The sequence below is a fragment of the Canis lupus genome, chromosome 30 (assembly GCF_011100685.1).
Source record: "Canis lupus familiaris isolate Mischka breed German Shepherd chromosome 30, alternate assembly UU_Cfam_GSD_1.0, whole genome shotgun sequence".
NCBI lineage: Eukaryota > Metazoa > Chordata > Mammalia > Carnivora > Canidae > Canis > Canis lupus.
Genome location: NC_049251.1, coordinates 27,494,813 through 27,511,487, shown reverse-complemented (window position 1 = coordinate 27,511,487; position 16,675 = coordinate 27,494,813). Strand labels below are relative to the sequence as shown.

Here is a 16,675-nt window from a genome sequence, read left to right as displayed (position 1 = left end):
CTAGAGCACTAGCATCCAAATTACTCCTCGGTCAGAAGCTTTCCCCCCCAGCAACCACGCCCACCCCGGAGGGCTATAGGGCTGCCTCTGATCCTGTAGTGAAATCACCATGGCCTCCTTCCAGATTTCTGAGTCATCCTCACCACTGCAGGTCCAAGCAGCAGCAGCTGGCCTGCAAACTCAAAACAGCAAAGCTCAAACCCAGCCCTGGAAATTCAGCTGCAGCACAGAGGTCACCGGCCCTCTGTCCTCCCACCTCATTACTTTCCCTAACATCTTCTCCATTCAACCACCCGTTCGTCTCGTGGGAGCCATGCAGCTGGCCAAACGACATGCTGCCAAATGTAATCCATGGGTGCAGTGATGCGCTCTGGCTACAGAGCCGCAGCTACTTAACGGATTGCCTCTACTCTCAAAAGGGCGTTTGAGGGCATTTGTTATCATGGAAATATTTCTATTGAACAAAACATCTGGGGGAGGCAGCTACTGTCCTGACAACAATGAAGTCTCATTAGTAAGGCTGGTGCCAAGCCTTGTGGCCATTGTCAAGATGTTTTTCTTAGAGCACAGACTGAGCTTCCACTTCTTCATTCTTACTTACTATCAGCGGCAGAATGTATACCCTTAGGGAGAGCAGTTCCCAGGGAACAAGGTCAAGGCAGATCTAGGAGCAAAGAATTGCTTTTGATGATCTTCACTGCATCTACTCAAAACAGAAGCCCACCAAGTAAGCCTCCCAGAAGATTCATCTAGAGATAGAGAATAACACTTTTTAAAGGCAAGAGTATATATACATCGGGGACTTGCACACAAGAAGTGGAGCTGGCCCCAAAGAGGTCTAAGTGCAGGAATGGACAGGGAACCGGCTGCTATACAAAGGGAAAAAGCCTGTTTTAGGGTGGCCCAGTCAGCAAAACCCATCCCCCAGGGAATTGTCTCAGCCTTCTCTTCTTGTCATCATCCACCTGTGTTAAAGAGGAGCTCTACCACGGATGCCTGCTGCCTGACAAAGTGGGACCATGACTTTGCCATGGAAAACTGTGCTTTTAACAAATGTCAGTAATTCTGGGTCTCAGGAGACCCCAGACAGAGGCTTCCCAGGGTGGCCACAGCAAACATGTCAAGGAGTTTCCCTCTGGAGCAAGGACAGAGGGGAAGGAATCAGCCAAGGTCACTGTGAGCAGCAAGGAGCAACCTCCAGCCTGAGCCATATTTTCCCTCTCAAACATGTGGGAGCATAAGTAGTCACCCCTGACCATTTATCAATACTCAGCACCAATGGGTATAAACAAGAACAGGTAGGATGCAGAGAAAAGGAACCATCAGAGGGGACACCAGGCAAGCTTAGAGGGCCTCTGTAATAAGCCCTTGAAGGCTGAACTGCAGAATCAGCAAAGACATCTTGATAAACCCCAGCTGGTTAGAGACTTTGTTCAAAGCCCTATGAATGCCCAGATCTGGCATGGGCATATTTTGGAAGGCTTTTTATATTTATTTAGCTTTCAAAATGACAAAAATTGTTTAGGATCCACATTCTGTGTTCATGAGGACCTCTACACAATCATTAGGAATATAAATTAAATCATCTCTTGAAAGGTGAATTTTTCAAAGGTGTCTATCTAAAAAAAAAAAAAAAAAAAAAAAGGTATCTTTTGACCTTGATATCCTATAACAATGCCTCTCTGGTCTTCAAGGATGTATTATAAAAATGCTCATTGCAATATTACCTAGTAAATAAGTAAATGGGGTGACAGAGGGCAAGAAGCCCAGCCAGCAACTGGAGAAAGAAAGGTCACATAAAAAAAAAATTTTTTTTTTTTTTTTTTTTTTTTTTTTACAAGGGGCACCTGAGTGGCTCAGTCAGTTAAGCATCTGGCTTTGGCTCAGGTTGTGATCTTGGGGTCCTGGGATTGAGCCCCACATTGGGCTCCCTGCTCACCGAGGAGTCTCCTTCTCCCTTTTCCCTCTAGCTTCCCCATTGGTGCTCTATGTCAAAAATCTTTAAAAAAAAAAAGATTGTTTAAAAAAAATATAAATTTAAAAAAATATATCCTTTAAAAAAAAATATCCTGTATTGTTAAATACAGGATAGATTTTTATTAGCATGGAATCAATGTCTATAATACATTCATTTTTAAAGCATTATGCAGAACATTGTTCTTGTTAACTAAACTGCTTTCCCACAAAGGAGCACAAGGAGGATTTTATGTAGATTCCTGATACCACCTTGAAAAATGTTTTTCTTCTCTCAAGAAGCAAAGAGAGCTAACAATATCATTTGTTTTTTAAGCCAGTAAGCACTCTATTTGCAAGGAGAAAGAAGTAAAAGCTGGCAGATTCCCAATTAGTCATTCCTTTAATCAGAAATCATTGCCTTTCTTTTTTTAATAAAAAGAAATATGCCTTGGAGGACCCCAAATGTAAACAAGAATGGTGATCGGATGTCATCATGGATCCACAATTTCAGACAAGGTAATAAAATGGTATTTTTCTAAATTCCATTTAGAAAATAAAATCTGTTTGCTAGAATAGGAGTACCTATGGGCGCTTAACCATAGGCTGCAGGGAAAATAATTGCTCGCCCCCAAACCCCAACTGCCCTGTAAGCAACACTGGCTTTAGGGTGGGAAATTCTGAATGGCAGACATGACAGGATCCTGTGTCTTGAGGCAGGAACGATGGCAAGTAAATATCCGAGTACTGTTTAATACTACATTTGAAGGGAGGAAAAGCCTGTAGCTCTGTCCCCTAGCATCCTAAGATTTGTCACATTGTGATTAAAAAAAAAAAAAAAAGTACAGTCTGGTACAAAGAGGAGGACAAGTCTCAAATCTGGAATACAACACAGGCGCAGAAGGCTACAGTCCATGGCAGATGTGGCCAATATGAGGACTATCAAAACAAAGGATCAGCAGGTCCCTGTTTAGGTATCTTCCCCTTCCTCTTATTTTTTTTTTTTAAAGATTTATTTATTTACTCGGGGGGGGGGGGGGGGGGCGCTGAGACACAGACAGAAGGGAGAAGCAGGCTCCATGCGGGGAGCCCAATGTGGGACTGGATCCCGGGTCTCCAGGATCACGCCAGGATCACGCCCCAGGATCACCAGCGCTAAACCCCTGCGCCACCGGGGCTGCCCCCTCCTCTTCTTTTAAAATAACAGATTGTAAATTACTATTAGAACTTTGTCAAGTAAAAAAATATTTTAAGAAATAAAAACCTGTTGGAGGAAAGAATGTTTTCTTGAGATACTTATCCAATGTCTTCCGCCCCATTTGCTCTCTCCCATTACCACAAATAATTGCAGACCCCAGAGAGAAGATCTTCTCAAGTCCACAAAAGGCCAGGAAACGCCTACCATTGTATTTACTTGTGAAGGCTTCTAATTACCAGAGACCAATATGACCACTGTTACCACTCTAGTGTTTGCTCTGGAATTCATCAGCAGTGCCTATCAATTCATGGCTCTTCAGATAGGTTACTCTAGATAAGCAAATGGAAGAAAAAATTACTTTGTGGGGCTCATTTAACAAATGTTTTTTGAGCTCAAAGCTGAGAGCTGCGCCCTGGGAATACAAAGATAGATGAAGCATAATCCCTGTCCTCGAGAGGTTCATTTCTACAAAGAAATTGGCCTCAAACAAAAGAAAAGAGCCCAGCTAGAGGGGATGCAGCCAGAAACAGGTAGAAAAGGACAAACATTATATGTTCTCATTCATTTGGGGAATATAAATAATAGTGAAAGGGAATATAAGGGAAGGGAGAAGAAATGTGTGGGAAATATCAGAAAGGGAGACAGAACGTAAAGACTGCTAACTCTGGGAAACGAACTAGGGGTGGTAGAAGGGGAGGAGTGCAGGGGGTGGGAGTGAATGGGTGACGGGCACTGGGTGTTATTCTGTATGTTAGTAAATTGAACACCAATAAAAAATAAATTAAAAAAAAAAAAGGACACTTCAGATAGCTCTCCAACGAGCGGCTGGGATGTGCACATCATACTCTAAGAGCATCGTATCTACAACCACTCCGTGTGCCAGGTGACAGTCCTCTCCCTCCTTTTGCTGTTGAGGAAACAAATGCAGAAAACAGAAGCAACTTATCACTGGTGCCCATATGAGAAACTCAAATATTCGTTTCAAGAATGAATGTATAGTCTATCAAATAACTGAAGAGACCAATCCTCTTTTAAGTGCCAAGACAAACATAGGCAAGGATCTAAAAGAAAGAGAGAGAGAATAGTGGGGAGGAGTTGTCTTTAAATAAGTCAGCTACGGCCTCTCTAAAAGGGAGGGTAATGGGATCCCTGGGTGGCGCAGCGGTTTGGCGCCTGCCTTTGGCCCAGGGCGCGATCCTGGAGACCCGGGATCGAATCCCACATCGGGCTCCCGGTGCATGGAGCCTGCTTCTCCCTCTGCCTGTGTCTCTGCCTCTCTCTCTCTCACTGTGTGCCTATCATAAATAAAAATAAATAAATAAATAAAATAAATAAATAAATAAATAAAAGGGAGGGTAATACGAGAATAAGACATGAATGAGGAAGAACACAGGGGAGAAGAGGTCAGGCAGAGAAACAGCACCTGCATTTGCCCCCATAAAGAATCTGTTCCTATAGGTTAGTAAAGATGGAGAATCAATATTTGGTGCTGGTGGTAAAACAAAACAGCTCCAAGGAGGCAGAATCAGAAGGCTCCTCTACCTTTATGACTGCTGGGGGCAGAAAGGTCATGTCTGTGGTCACAGCTGCCATTTCGAAGGCTCCTGGAGCTGGGTGGGAGAAAGGCAGTCCCTCAGGCGGATCTGGCTGGATGCTGGGATTACTGACCACAGCCCTCCAGCCCTCAGATCCACACATCTACAGTTGCTTGCAAAGTAGAAACATGGAGATTACTCACAGTTTTCAACAAGTTGATCCAGGAATTTGTGGGCAGCAAGACATCCAAGGGTCTGGGAACCCAATCCAGGTGTTACCCTACAGCAGTGCGCTGGCAAAGAGGAGACAAAGGACATGTGTCAACGCAGATGACCACGTTAGTGGGTGCACAATATTCTCCCAACACTGAAGGACAGGGGTTCAGATGAGAAAGTGGTTACAAAAGGAAAACCTGAGGCAAGTGGTCTTCAGGCACTGTGCAGTTGTACAGCTGGTAACTGCTCTGCCCTCAGTCTCAGGAGGGGCACCATTCTACCTCCAGCAGCTCTAAAGCAGCCTCTCTGCAAATCCCCCCAATATGGGGGGCCCTGGCAGATGACTGTCCAGAGTCCTTGGAGGTCACTGGACCCTTCCTGTCTTTACAGAGGAGGAAAAAAATCAAGACTCAGAGAGGAGCTGCCTTGCCCAAAATTAGCAGCAAGTAATGGTAACCCTAGGAATGGAATTGCAGACCCAAGTCTATAAAGCTTAAATTTACCTGTAAATTACTTTCCTTAATAAAACTCAGTTTCTAAATGTTACTCTTACTCTGTCTGGCTCTTAATGGATGAAACCAGACAGAGCAGCCTGCATTTCCAAATGTTAACCCCTCCCCTAAATTCTCCCCCCATACTCCCTAAAGACTTCCAACAGCCAAAGTGAAACTCCTGGTTTTCTTCAAAAACAAAACTTAAAAGCTTTCACACTGGAGTAGGAGAAGTCTAAAAACTTGGTTTAAAAAAAAAAACAAAAAACTTAACACCTAAAAAGTCTCAATTTATGAGACATAAGGAACACAAGGCCAAATCCAAAGCTCTTTTCCCATACCATCAGGTTTACAGACCCAAGAGACCAGAAACCACCCAGGAAATGCTGAGACTCTAAGCAGGGCTTTTTTTTTTTTTTTTTTTAAGATTTTATTTATTTATTCATGATAGACACAGAGAGAGAGAGAGACAGAGACACAGGCAGAGGGAGAAGCAGGCTCCATGCAGGGAGCCTGACATGGGACTCGATCCCAGGACTCCAGGATCATGCCCTGGGCCAAAGGCAGGCGCTTAAACCACTGAGCCACCCAGACTGCCCTAAGCAGGGCATTTCAAAAATGGGTGGGCTAAGACTGTTGCCAATGGTCATTTTGTCAAAATATGATCAAAATGCTAATTCTCTAGGAAATGAGTCTCCTGATTACATTTTTAAAAATCAACCTTCATCTAATTATATATTAAACCGTAATCATCTAAATAGCTCTTTCCCTGGGGTTTTAGTTCCAGCCGACCCTGACAAGTCAATGCATACATGGACACATCACACCTAACTTTGCAGACCAGGAGTCAACTCGTCCATAAAAAAGAAAATGAATGGAGTAAAACTCCTGTGTCCCTCAGCTAAGGTGCTGAAACAAAGCTGAAAGTACCTCACACAAGTTAGCTCACAAAAGCCTAATTACCCCCTCTACTTTGAAGACGTGAATGTCAGTCATTGTAAGTTTAAATTGCCGTATCTCTTAAGGAAATAACTAGGAAGTTGGTAATAACAATAGTTGTATTCTGTTTCTAGGGAGTGAGCTTGAGCAGTGATACATGTGCCCCCACCCTCACTAAATGGGTATTTTGGATGTATTTCCCCAGAGTCCATTATTTATAAGGCAAAAGTTAGGGTTTCTCTTGCATCAATTGGAACTTAGGCAGTGAGGTCATTTGTTTTGAAACTACAGCAACCATCCCAATTTTTCCCCCATTTTGGCATTCTAGTTAGTTACTCTGGGTCAAGAAAAAGAGATGCAGGTTTCAGAGAGAATGTAAGGCCTGCAAGGCCACCGGCAGCATGCTCAAGAATTCCACCCCTGGACAATCCACGGTATAACGAACCGCTCATTTTCCTTTCAACACTCAGGCACGCTCAGATGTAAAAAGTCAATGTAGACACACAAGCCAACCCAATATATTTCAAGAATCTTCAACAGCTCCAGCATCCATTTAAAAAACAAAAAACACAAACCTAACGCAATTGCTACATTATTCCTGATCCTTACAGAGGAGGAGAATCCACAAACTTCTCTAGAAGGATCACGGACTCTTTCACCCGAGGGAGGATAATGCACACAGTTTCAAAGAGTTCATAAGTTGCTCTATGTACATCTAGCTGAGGACCCCTGCTGAATTAAAATGTTTTATAATTCTCCGAACTTTCTACCACTCCTTTGTAAACCGGGGTGTGAATGACAACCCCACTTACAAAGAAATACACGAGAGCAGGGACAACTGAGGAAGTTGGTTTCTAGTAGCACTTTCGTGGAGAAAGACCCACAGCGAGCAATGCTCCCAACACTCAGAGGCTCTGCTCCTCTGGGGATGCTTTGCCGAGCAGTTTCACCTGGAAGCTTCCCAAAAGCTATGTTCCTGATTGATTTGGTGGTTGAGTTTTCAAAACCAAGAATGAACATCAGGGAACAGAAATACACATTATTTAGGAATGCATATATAGGTACTAACAGTAAAGAAAGCAAATAGGTCAAAATAAAAAGTTAAGACACTTGTCACATCTGAGGTGATAGGGGATCCTGGTCTATATTTGTAACATTGATTTCTTAACCTGGTTGTTGGCTTCACAGATGTTCATTTTACTCTTCAAGTTGTACCTCGACATTTTATGTGCTCTTCTATGTGTAGGTCACAAAGCAATTTTTCCTTTTTTCTTTTTGGGGGGTAGGGGAGTTGGGGTCAGGTCAACGACAAGGACTTCCAGCCCCCATTTGAGACAGGCCAGTAAGCCTGTGAAATGAGGTCTGTTCTTGTGAAAGGGTGGGGCTCACACAGGAACAGTTAAAATTCTGGCCCCGGGGACACCGTCTATAAATACATTTTCATTTTTAAATGTCCACGCCCTGGGACAGTCCTGAGCTCTGGGGCTGAGGCCACGCTGACCTCCAGTGCTGCCTGTCACTCTGGGAAAAGCTTGGTGTTGGGTTTCTGCAAGCCCAGTGGTCTTTCCTCTTTTAGGCTCTGCAAGCCAATTTCCCGTGGCACATTCTGTCACCATGAACCAGCTCCAGCTGAGAAGGGAGTGAAGGCCCAGAGGTGTGGGCAAGTTTAGAGGAACACTTGACTACTCCCTCCTCAGCTGGATACAAAGGCCAGGGTTCTTACGTGTTCTCCAGGTGTCTCGTCAATTTATTACCTTCCTCGGGAGAATTCTGCTCATTCAAGAAGTGGTCAAGTCACCCACTCATTACAAAAATAGATCAAGGGTTTGGAGACATGAACAGCGGGGTCTCAAATCCTAGCCCTTCCGACACACCAATATCATCTTGGCCAAATAAGGAGAGCATGCAATTCAGAAACGAGCCCTGTTTTGTCATCTCCCCAGCAGATAAAGCTGTCACTTTTATTTTTTGGTTATAATAGCCAAACATTGGGGATCCCTGGGTGGCTCAGAGGTTTAGCACCTGCCTTGGGCCCAGGGCACGATCCTGGAACGCGGGATCGAGTCCCACGTTGGGCTCCCTGCTAGAAGCCTGCTTCTCCCTCTGCCTGTGTCTCTGCCTCTCTCTCTCTCTCTCTCTCTCTCTCTCTCTCTCTCTGTGTGTGTGTGTCTCTCATGAATAAATAAAATCTTAAAAAAATAAAAATAGCCAAACATTGGCATTGTGACATCCAACATTTTAACTAGTTTTGGACCACCTGAACATATACCCTGGGCAGATGGCACTGTAGCTCGCGTTTAATAAAGGAAGTGCTGTAGTCTCTCACCCCCATTAGGAATCTCTTCTCACTCACATCTGTAGTTTGTTTTTTTTTTTAAGACTTTATTTATTTATTCATGAGAGACAGAGAGGGGGGTGGGGCAGAGATACAGGCAGAGGGAGAAGCAGGCTCCATGCAGGGGGCCCGGTGTGGGACTCGATCTCAGGCTCCAGGATCACACCCTGGGCCGAAGGCAAGCGTTAAACCACTGAGCCACCCAGGGATCCCTCGCATCTGTAGTTTTAAAAAGCAAAGCAAAAGCCAAAGACTACAGAACTCACTCTTTAATAGGTCACTTTCTTCAAAGTAAAACATTCCACTGGTACCTGCCATCTCTCGAACACAAGACAGGCATATCTTTCCTGTGTATGCATATGCATAGATGCGAATCTGTGTATGTGTGTGTGGACACACATCCATACAAGCCCAACATTCTTCTTGATGGATTCAAAACAATAGCTTCCAGGGAAACCATTGCTGAGAGTTCAGGAAAAGTAAAGGCCAGCCAATTCCAGAAGGACAAAGGGTTTCAGCAACTAACAAGGGAACAAAATGATCTCATGGCCCTTTCCCACTGAGACTGTAAAGTGGGATCCTTCTCAAATTCAGAGGGCTCACTTACAGGCACAGTCACTGTTTCCACCCAATGGGACCCATGTGGGAGTATAGCCAAACCAGGAAACAGATCCAGAGGTAGCTTTTTGATGTTTAACCCAGACAATCTGCGGACAAGCCTCCTCAGCCAAGAGGGGGGCTGACATTCACGGTAAGGAGCATGACCCTGGGGTTAGTCACTACATCTAACAACTAGTTCCTTTAAATCAAGGCCTGGGCCAGGACTGCAAGTAGACCCTCCAATGACAGCCCTGCATTTCTGCAAGGGCATCGGACTGGGATCAACTGTTATTCCTAGTGATTTCCACATGCCTTCAAGAACACAAGCAGGAAAAGGCCACATGGTGCCTCTCCCTACATGCCCCAGCTGATGGGATGGTACAGAGTCCCCAAGGGGTGGGTAGGATGCATGAACGTAGCTCTGTTCCTATAGCCCTCGTGTTTGTCCCTTTTATGACCCACCCAGAGGACAGGCACTGTGCTCAGTGCTAGAAGGCAGTAGTTCCTTTTAAGGTTAAAAAGTTTTGAAGATTCTTCCTTGCAAATGCACACACACGCGTGCGTACACACACACACACAAAGCTGTACTTCTGGTATCCTTGGAGATAGAAGAGTAAGGCAAAAATGCTCTAAAATAAATTTTTAATTAATCCCACTATCTCCTACATACATTTTTAAAATAGCAAAGTAATTCCAGGACAATTTATTCCATAGGCAATACTTGACATATATGGATTATGATCCTTAGAATAACTCCCACAACACAACAGCCTATGTTCTGCCCCAATCTAGGGCTGGGGTAGTGGTTGAGGGATTAAAAAAATGACCCCCAAAAAGCCCCAAAACACTGGCCATACTCCAAGGCTAAGCTATTAGAAGGAAACTTTAGGCCCCATGTAAAAGTAAAAAAGATTTTTTAAATAAGCCACAATCTGCATCATCTCCCACAGCTGGTGGTCTTCTCCAGCACTCCATCCCAACCAGCACCCCCTTCATACACTCTCCTGTAATTTCTTGTGCAGGTTTTGGGAAATCCCCACCAGGGCACCCTTCATACTGTTCCAGAACCCCTGCTTCTTTCCTGTCTCACCTGGAGTTCCCATAGAATAAGGACTGCCCTTTCCTAGAAGCATCCCTAGCACCGTACATGGTGCACCCAGTCAAGCTCAGAGCGAGGGAATAGTAAAAAGAGGGAGCAAGGATTCTGTATGGAGGACTTCGCAGACAAGAAGAATAAGAGTTTGGGAGGAAAAAGAATAGGACTGGACCTCTTCTGAGTACAGTTTAACTTGGTGATTCCACATTCAGGTTTGAAAACTTACAACTGTAATAAAGATACAAGAAAAAAAATCCAACAGTCCTGTCTTCCCAAAAGTCCAGCCTATGTGAGCAGCCTGGCTTTCCCCAAAATCAGTCTGACAGCAGAAGAAAGACCCAAATGTACACTCGAAGGTGTTCATTTTCTTCTTTCCTGTACCTTTGGTCTGCCTGTAGCGTTGCCTTTTCGACCTCCTTTCTCCCTTCTCCCCTGAGTATGTTCCCCACCACATTCAGGATACAGTTCAATTTTCTCACCCTGGGATAGAAGATCCTGCACAAACTCCTACCTGATTTCCCTGGACTCAGGCCCTTCCCATAGACACACATAGACACACCTCCATGAACCACAAAACAGTCTCTAGAGTATATCTGGAATCCTCCCCATCCGACCACGTCCTCCTTCCACTCACCCACTTTGGGGGCTAGGCCCAAGTCCCTCTGTCCAGGAAAGCCCAACCAGAATCACTGGATATAAATCTACCTTCCCCCCCAAAATCCAGCTCACATTCCCCACCCCTAGCCTCTACAAGAACCCTTCTGATGCTCCCCATCAAAACTAGTCTTTCCTTCCCCTTCATGTCCTAGGCTTCTGTCTCACTGTGGGAGATCTTACACTGGACAGCTAGCTTCTGTGTGCCTTTCACCTCCCTGAGTGAGTTCCTGGCAGGTCAGGATGCCACCACCTTTACCTCTGTACTCTAAAAGCATCCAACATAAATCTTGGCCAACAGTGAGGACTCAGATGCTTATGAAAGGACTATGCCTTAGTGTTTCAAGGGTTCTTATGGGTGGATCTCAGGGAGCCAATTTTAGAATCAAACCAAGCATGCTGACAATCTGAACAAGAGGATATTTGTTTGTTTAGATTCCTCTCCCCCTACCCCCCTCTACACCAACACAAGTATTCAATCCCATCAGTCCATCCTGTTCAGGCTCTATTTCCCCAAGGGCTGAACAACAGCACTTCTGCAAACCCTGTCCCCATGTTCCTCTGGGACGTACTGAGAAAGCATGTGACTTTGGAATGCACAGGCACACTTCTTTACGAAGGACCCAGCTCCTGGGTAAGTAGCATTGTTAAACCAATGGCATTTATAAATTCCCTCCGTAGTCATGGATTTCTTGAGACAGCTCAACCTCCACAGTTCTTCTGATTCACTGGGTGTGTCACATGGGTCTCGAATTTAGACCGTTCCCTTGGTCCTAAAATGCATTTAGTTATGAACAGACAGAAATGGCAATGTTGTTCATGCTCATCCCAGATGAGAAGTCTGCTTACATGCTCCAAGTAAAATAAGGAAGCAATGTAGGATCCCGGTCAAGAAGCCTCTGGAATCTTTTCCCCCACCGAACACAAGTGTTTCTCATTTGATCCAGGCTGTTTCAATTACATGCCAAGACAAGACAAAGAAAAACCCCACTACCACCCACTCCTGCCTTCATGAAGACATTATAAATTATCTTTATTACGTCATATAAGTAGAGTTGCCTCACATAAGGTAATGCTGACAAATGGTTACAGGAGCAGTTTTACTCAACAACTGCTTTATTCGTAGGTGTTCTTCATTCCTTGGTGTCTGCCAGGCAGCCGCCTTATTGCTCTCCAGAAACCCAACAGCTTGGGGATGTGGGCTCTGTCTGAAGCCTTTGACGTTAAATTTCTAAAGAATGGTCACGAACATCAACATAAAAAAAAAAAAAAAAAAAAAAAAAAAAAAAAAAAGAAAAGAAAAGAAAGAAAAGAAAAGAAAAGAAAAGAAAAAAGAAAAGAAAAGAAAAAGCCTCCTTTGTAACATTAAATAACTTCAGAAACAAAAATTGACTGAATGGAGTGTCTTACTCTTCTAACTTCCCCTAGCTAGGTAATTCCCCCAGTCAGTAGTTTTAATTTTTGACTTTGACTCCACAGGCCAAACCTGTTGTCACCATTCAGTTAGAGGCATTTCAAATATGCTTATAACAGCAGGCTATCTCTTCTGGCACATTTTGTAGATTAGGTCAACTTTCAGGTAATGTGTTTAAATCCTCAGCGTCCCACAACAGCACTAGGTCCATCCCCTTTGCAGTGTTGGTTACAGGTTCACACTCCAAAATGCAAACCAAAAAGCTTTTCCATTAAGCCAAAACATAGGAAAGTCAACAACTTTGAAGTACCTGAATTCTTAAGGTTAGAGACAACCTTTATTATCATGGTCCCCTTTTCCCTAAAGTCCTCTGTTGTTGAGCATGTGAACTTATCCCGGATTCTACACCAAAGATTTCTTTTGTTCCCTCTAGAAATTTTAGATGCAAAAGTAATTTTGGAGATTCCTGGGCCCATGACTTAGCAAACTCTGCCAGAATTTCACCAAAACAGGAGGGGGAGGGGGATCACCTGGCATTGAGAAGGGACTCACAATAAGCATGAAATTGCCTTCATTTATTAAGTTCAATGATCCATCTTAAATTCAGATTGTGAAAATTTTGCACTCATTCAATAGTGCATGCTTGCTTTCATTCAAAAGTAACCTTGTTCCTTGCTTCTTCCAAGTTTCCTGAGCAAAACAAGGGCTCTAGTAGAGTCTTAGGTTTATTCTGTGGTCTCATATACTCTGCTTCACCACTCAGAAGTTCACCCCCATCCAGGAAGCAGCAATTTTTTTTTTTTTTTTTTTTTTTTAAGATTTGACAGAGAGCAAGCCTGCCCGTGCGCAGGCTGCCTGCAAGCCTATAAGCATGCGCGCGCGTGCGTGCACACACACACACACACACACACACACAAAACCAAGGAGAGTGAAAGAGGGAGAAGCAGGCTTCTCACTTAACAGGGAGCCCAATGAAGGGCTTGATTCCAGGACTCTGGGTCATGACCTGAGCTGAAGGCAGATGCCTAACGAACTGAGCCACCCAGGCACTCCAGGAAGCAGGAATCTTGACTCTGCCATTCCTTTTAAGGCTGAGGAACCTACTGCCCAATTGTTCGGCATCTTGACCAAAAAAGTGGAAGGTAGACCCCAGGTATAGTACCCAAGTCTCTGGGCTTTCAATGGGCTCTCTAGCTCTTTGCATCTATTGATTCACAGCAACTCCTAACTTCATAAAGCCATGGTCTACTTCAACATCTGCCCCTCACACCTGCTCTCTATTTAGAGAAGTTAAGGTTGTTAAGGGCACTCTTCCAAGCTTACCCCCAAGGTCTGCAAAGTGGGAGACCAATCCATCACCATCTTCAGATTGCCAAAATCTTCTTGGCCTCAGAGCATTTTGCTTTCTCCCCTACTCACTATACACATTTTCCTAAGCACAACCATTAGCTCCAATCAAAAGTATAGGCTGCTTAGTAAAGACAAGTCCTTCAAATCCAAAACCTGAAGAGAAAACCACAATCAAATCTGCTTGAGGGCAAGCGGTCATCCCAAACACAATGCATTTCAGTTCAGAACTATGTTTATCACTTTCCTGTAAATGGCCTTTGAGTCAGTTTTATCTACTGTAAGAGCCCTAGTAAACAGTATTTTAGCTGTGTATTTCACATTTCCAAGCAAAAAAGGATGGGGTTCAAGCTATCTAAGAGTTGTGTTTATGAATTCCCAGGGTCATCATCTACAACTAAAACACTGCTTTCAACCAGGAAGAATTCTCCATCAATGGGGGATATTTGGCAATGTCTGGAGACATTTTTTGGCTGTCACAACCGAACTGGGGGGCCAGGGAGGGGAGGGCAGCAATGTATGCTACTGGCATCTAGTGGGTAGAGGCCATGGTGCTAAACGTTCTAGGACACACAAGGCAGCCTAGCCTCCACAACAGAATCACCCAACACAAATGCCAATGGCATGGAAGCTCAGAACCCTTATTCAAATACAGGAAGCAGGAAAAATACTTGGGCAAAGTCCTAAGTCCTGGGATCCCTGGGTGGCGCAGTGGTTTGGCGCCTGCCTTTGGCCCAGGGCGCAATCCTGGAGACCCGGGATCGAATCCCACGTCAGGCTCCCGGTGCATGGAGCCTGCTTCTCCCTCTGCCTGTGTCTCTGCCTCTCTCTCTCTCTCTCTCTCTCTCTCTCTCTCTCTGTGTGTGTGTGTGTGTGTGTGTGTGTGTGACTATCATAAATAATAAATTAAAAAAAAAAAAGTCCTAAGTCCTAATTCTTCCCCTAGTAGGCTGCTTGGTCTGGACATAGCACCTGAATTCCTAGGTCTCCAGTTCATGGTGACTCAACAATGACAATGTTGGCACATTGCAGAGATTTTGCAACTTTTTTTTTTTTTAAGATTTATTTATTTATGATAGACAGAGAGAGAGAGAGAGGCAGAGACACAGGAGGAAGGAGAAGCAAGCTCCATGCTGGGAGCCCGACGTGGGACTCAATCCCGGGACTCCAGGATCGCGCCCTGGGCCAAAGGCAGGCACCAAACTGCTGAGCCACCCAGGGATCCCAGATTTTGCAACTTCTAAACTGGATTCAACTATTACTTCTCAAAGCCTTCCAGTAAGTATGGCAGTTCAAGCCTGGAGCTATTCACTGTCTCTTACTGTATAACCTTTGATCAGGGACATTTCCCCACCAGTCTTCTCTCAGCCCTATCTCACTTCCACTGAGAGGAGGAGCAATGCTGTTTAAAACAACTGGCTTCTCTTTATCACCACCCACCAAAAAATGTCCCTGGTGATCTCCCAGTTCACAGAAATGAAAAGCAGAGAGCTCCTGGACCTGAAGAGCTCCTTCTAATTCTAAAAATGAAAAAAAATATAAATAAAAAATAAAAAATAAAAATGATTCGTTGCAGTCAACAAACTGAGGACTAATATGGAAACTGCATTTCACATTCTATCTTCTGCTTTGCAAAAATGTGTAAGCAACAAAGTGAGACAGCTTTGCAATAAAATTAAAAAGAAATCACATGGGGTGCAACTGCACTCAATGATGTATATGGTTTTTGCATTTTCATAATTCTTAGCAACCACAAATCAGCCTGCCACCCCAGCTTAGGAAGTAGACTCAGTATCAAGTCACTGTTTTATGGATGGAGAAAACATGCTACTACCTTGTCATTCCCGAAAGCTGTCCACTGGCTCTAGCTGAAGGCACACACCTCCCATGGAATTATCTCAGAGGCTGGGCCTCTCCATATAGAAGCCCAATGGCTTCTGGAACTCAAGAACACAGAAGTTGTTTTGCAAGTAAAAGTCTCCCTTTCAGAAAAAGGAATTTAACCTGTCTGATGTGGGGAGAAGATTAACATCTTTAACGGACTCCCAAAGCTCAGCACTGTGCATGTGTTCTTCACACAGTCCAGGACAATGAACCATCCACCAAGCCATGCTGCATAGGCATCCTCCTGCCTCCAATATGCACAAGGCCAAGGGTTCTCCAGATCTCAAGTGAGGACAGAGTAGTAGGCTAACCGGAAAAATGGGAGAAGGCATCCAGAAGAAGAAACAAGAGGGAAGCCAAACTTGTAAGACTAAAAGACACACAGCCCAGGAGCCAAAGTGTTGAACACATTTCATTCACCTTGAACAAAAGAACAAACACCACTATGAATTTCCTAGTACATCCAACATCCATAAACCAAATGAGAAAGGTAATCCAGAGATTGTGGAGGGGGAGAGCGAGACCAGTACAAACACCACGATGGCAAAAGAAGGTTAATGTTCCAGAGCAAGGCTTCCTCTCAGCAAACACAAATCCGAAATCATAATAAAAATGCTGAAGGACTTAGTCACAAGCCCTCCCCTCAGCCATCAGAAGGAATGGCAAAAATGCTGAGTGCTGGGAGCCAGAATGATTCCATTTTCCTTCTAACTGTGCAAACAATTTGCATTTAAAATGAGCATTTCATCAGACCTTCCAAGAATGCCTGATATTTGGCTGCTAACAAGAATAAAAGTGATCCTCCACAATACCCAGTTTCTAATTGTTTACTCACAGCCAAGTATCTGGGTTCCCTCGTAGACTGAGGAATGCTTGCAGCTAAACACATCTTTCAAGTCAGAGAACTTGAACTTAAGTACAATCACACTGACCAAAGGATGAAATGTAACTAACTTCCTGATCACAAAACTCCATGAAGTTAACTTTACTTTCTGTATAGTTACACATTTACA

At 44.1% G+C, this 16,675-nt stretch overlaps 1 protein-coding gene across 3 annotated transcripts in view; it reads right to left on the bottom strand.

The window, feature by feature from the left end:
• The window catches only part of TLN2 (talin 2), a 428,409-nt gene that overhangs the window by 351,120 nt on the left and 60,614 nt on the right, over window positions 1-16,675 (bottom strand). For all 3 annotated transcript variants that reach the window (XM_038580605.1, XM_038580602.1, XM_038580603.1), the window contains exon 2: window positions 4,890-4,979. The gene's annotated coding sequence lies outside the window, so the exon portion shown is untranslated. The remainder of the gene's footprint in view (window positions 1-4,889; window positions 4,980-16,675) is intronic.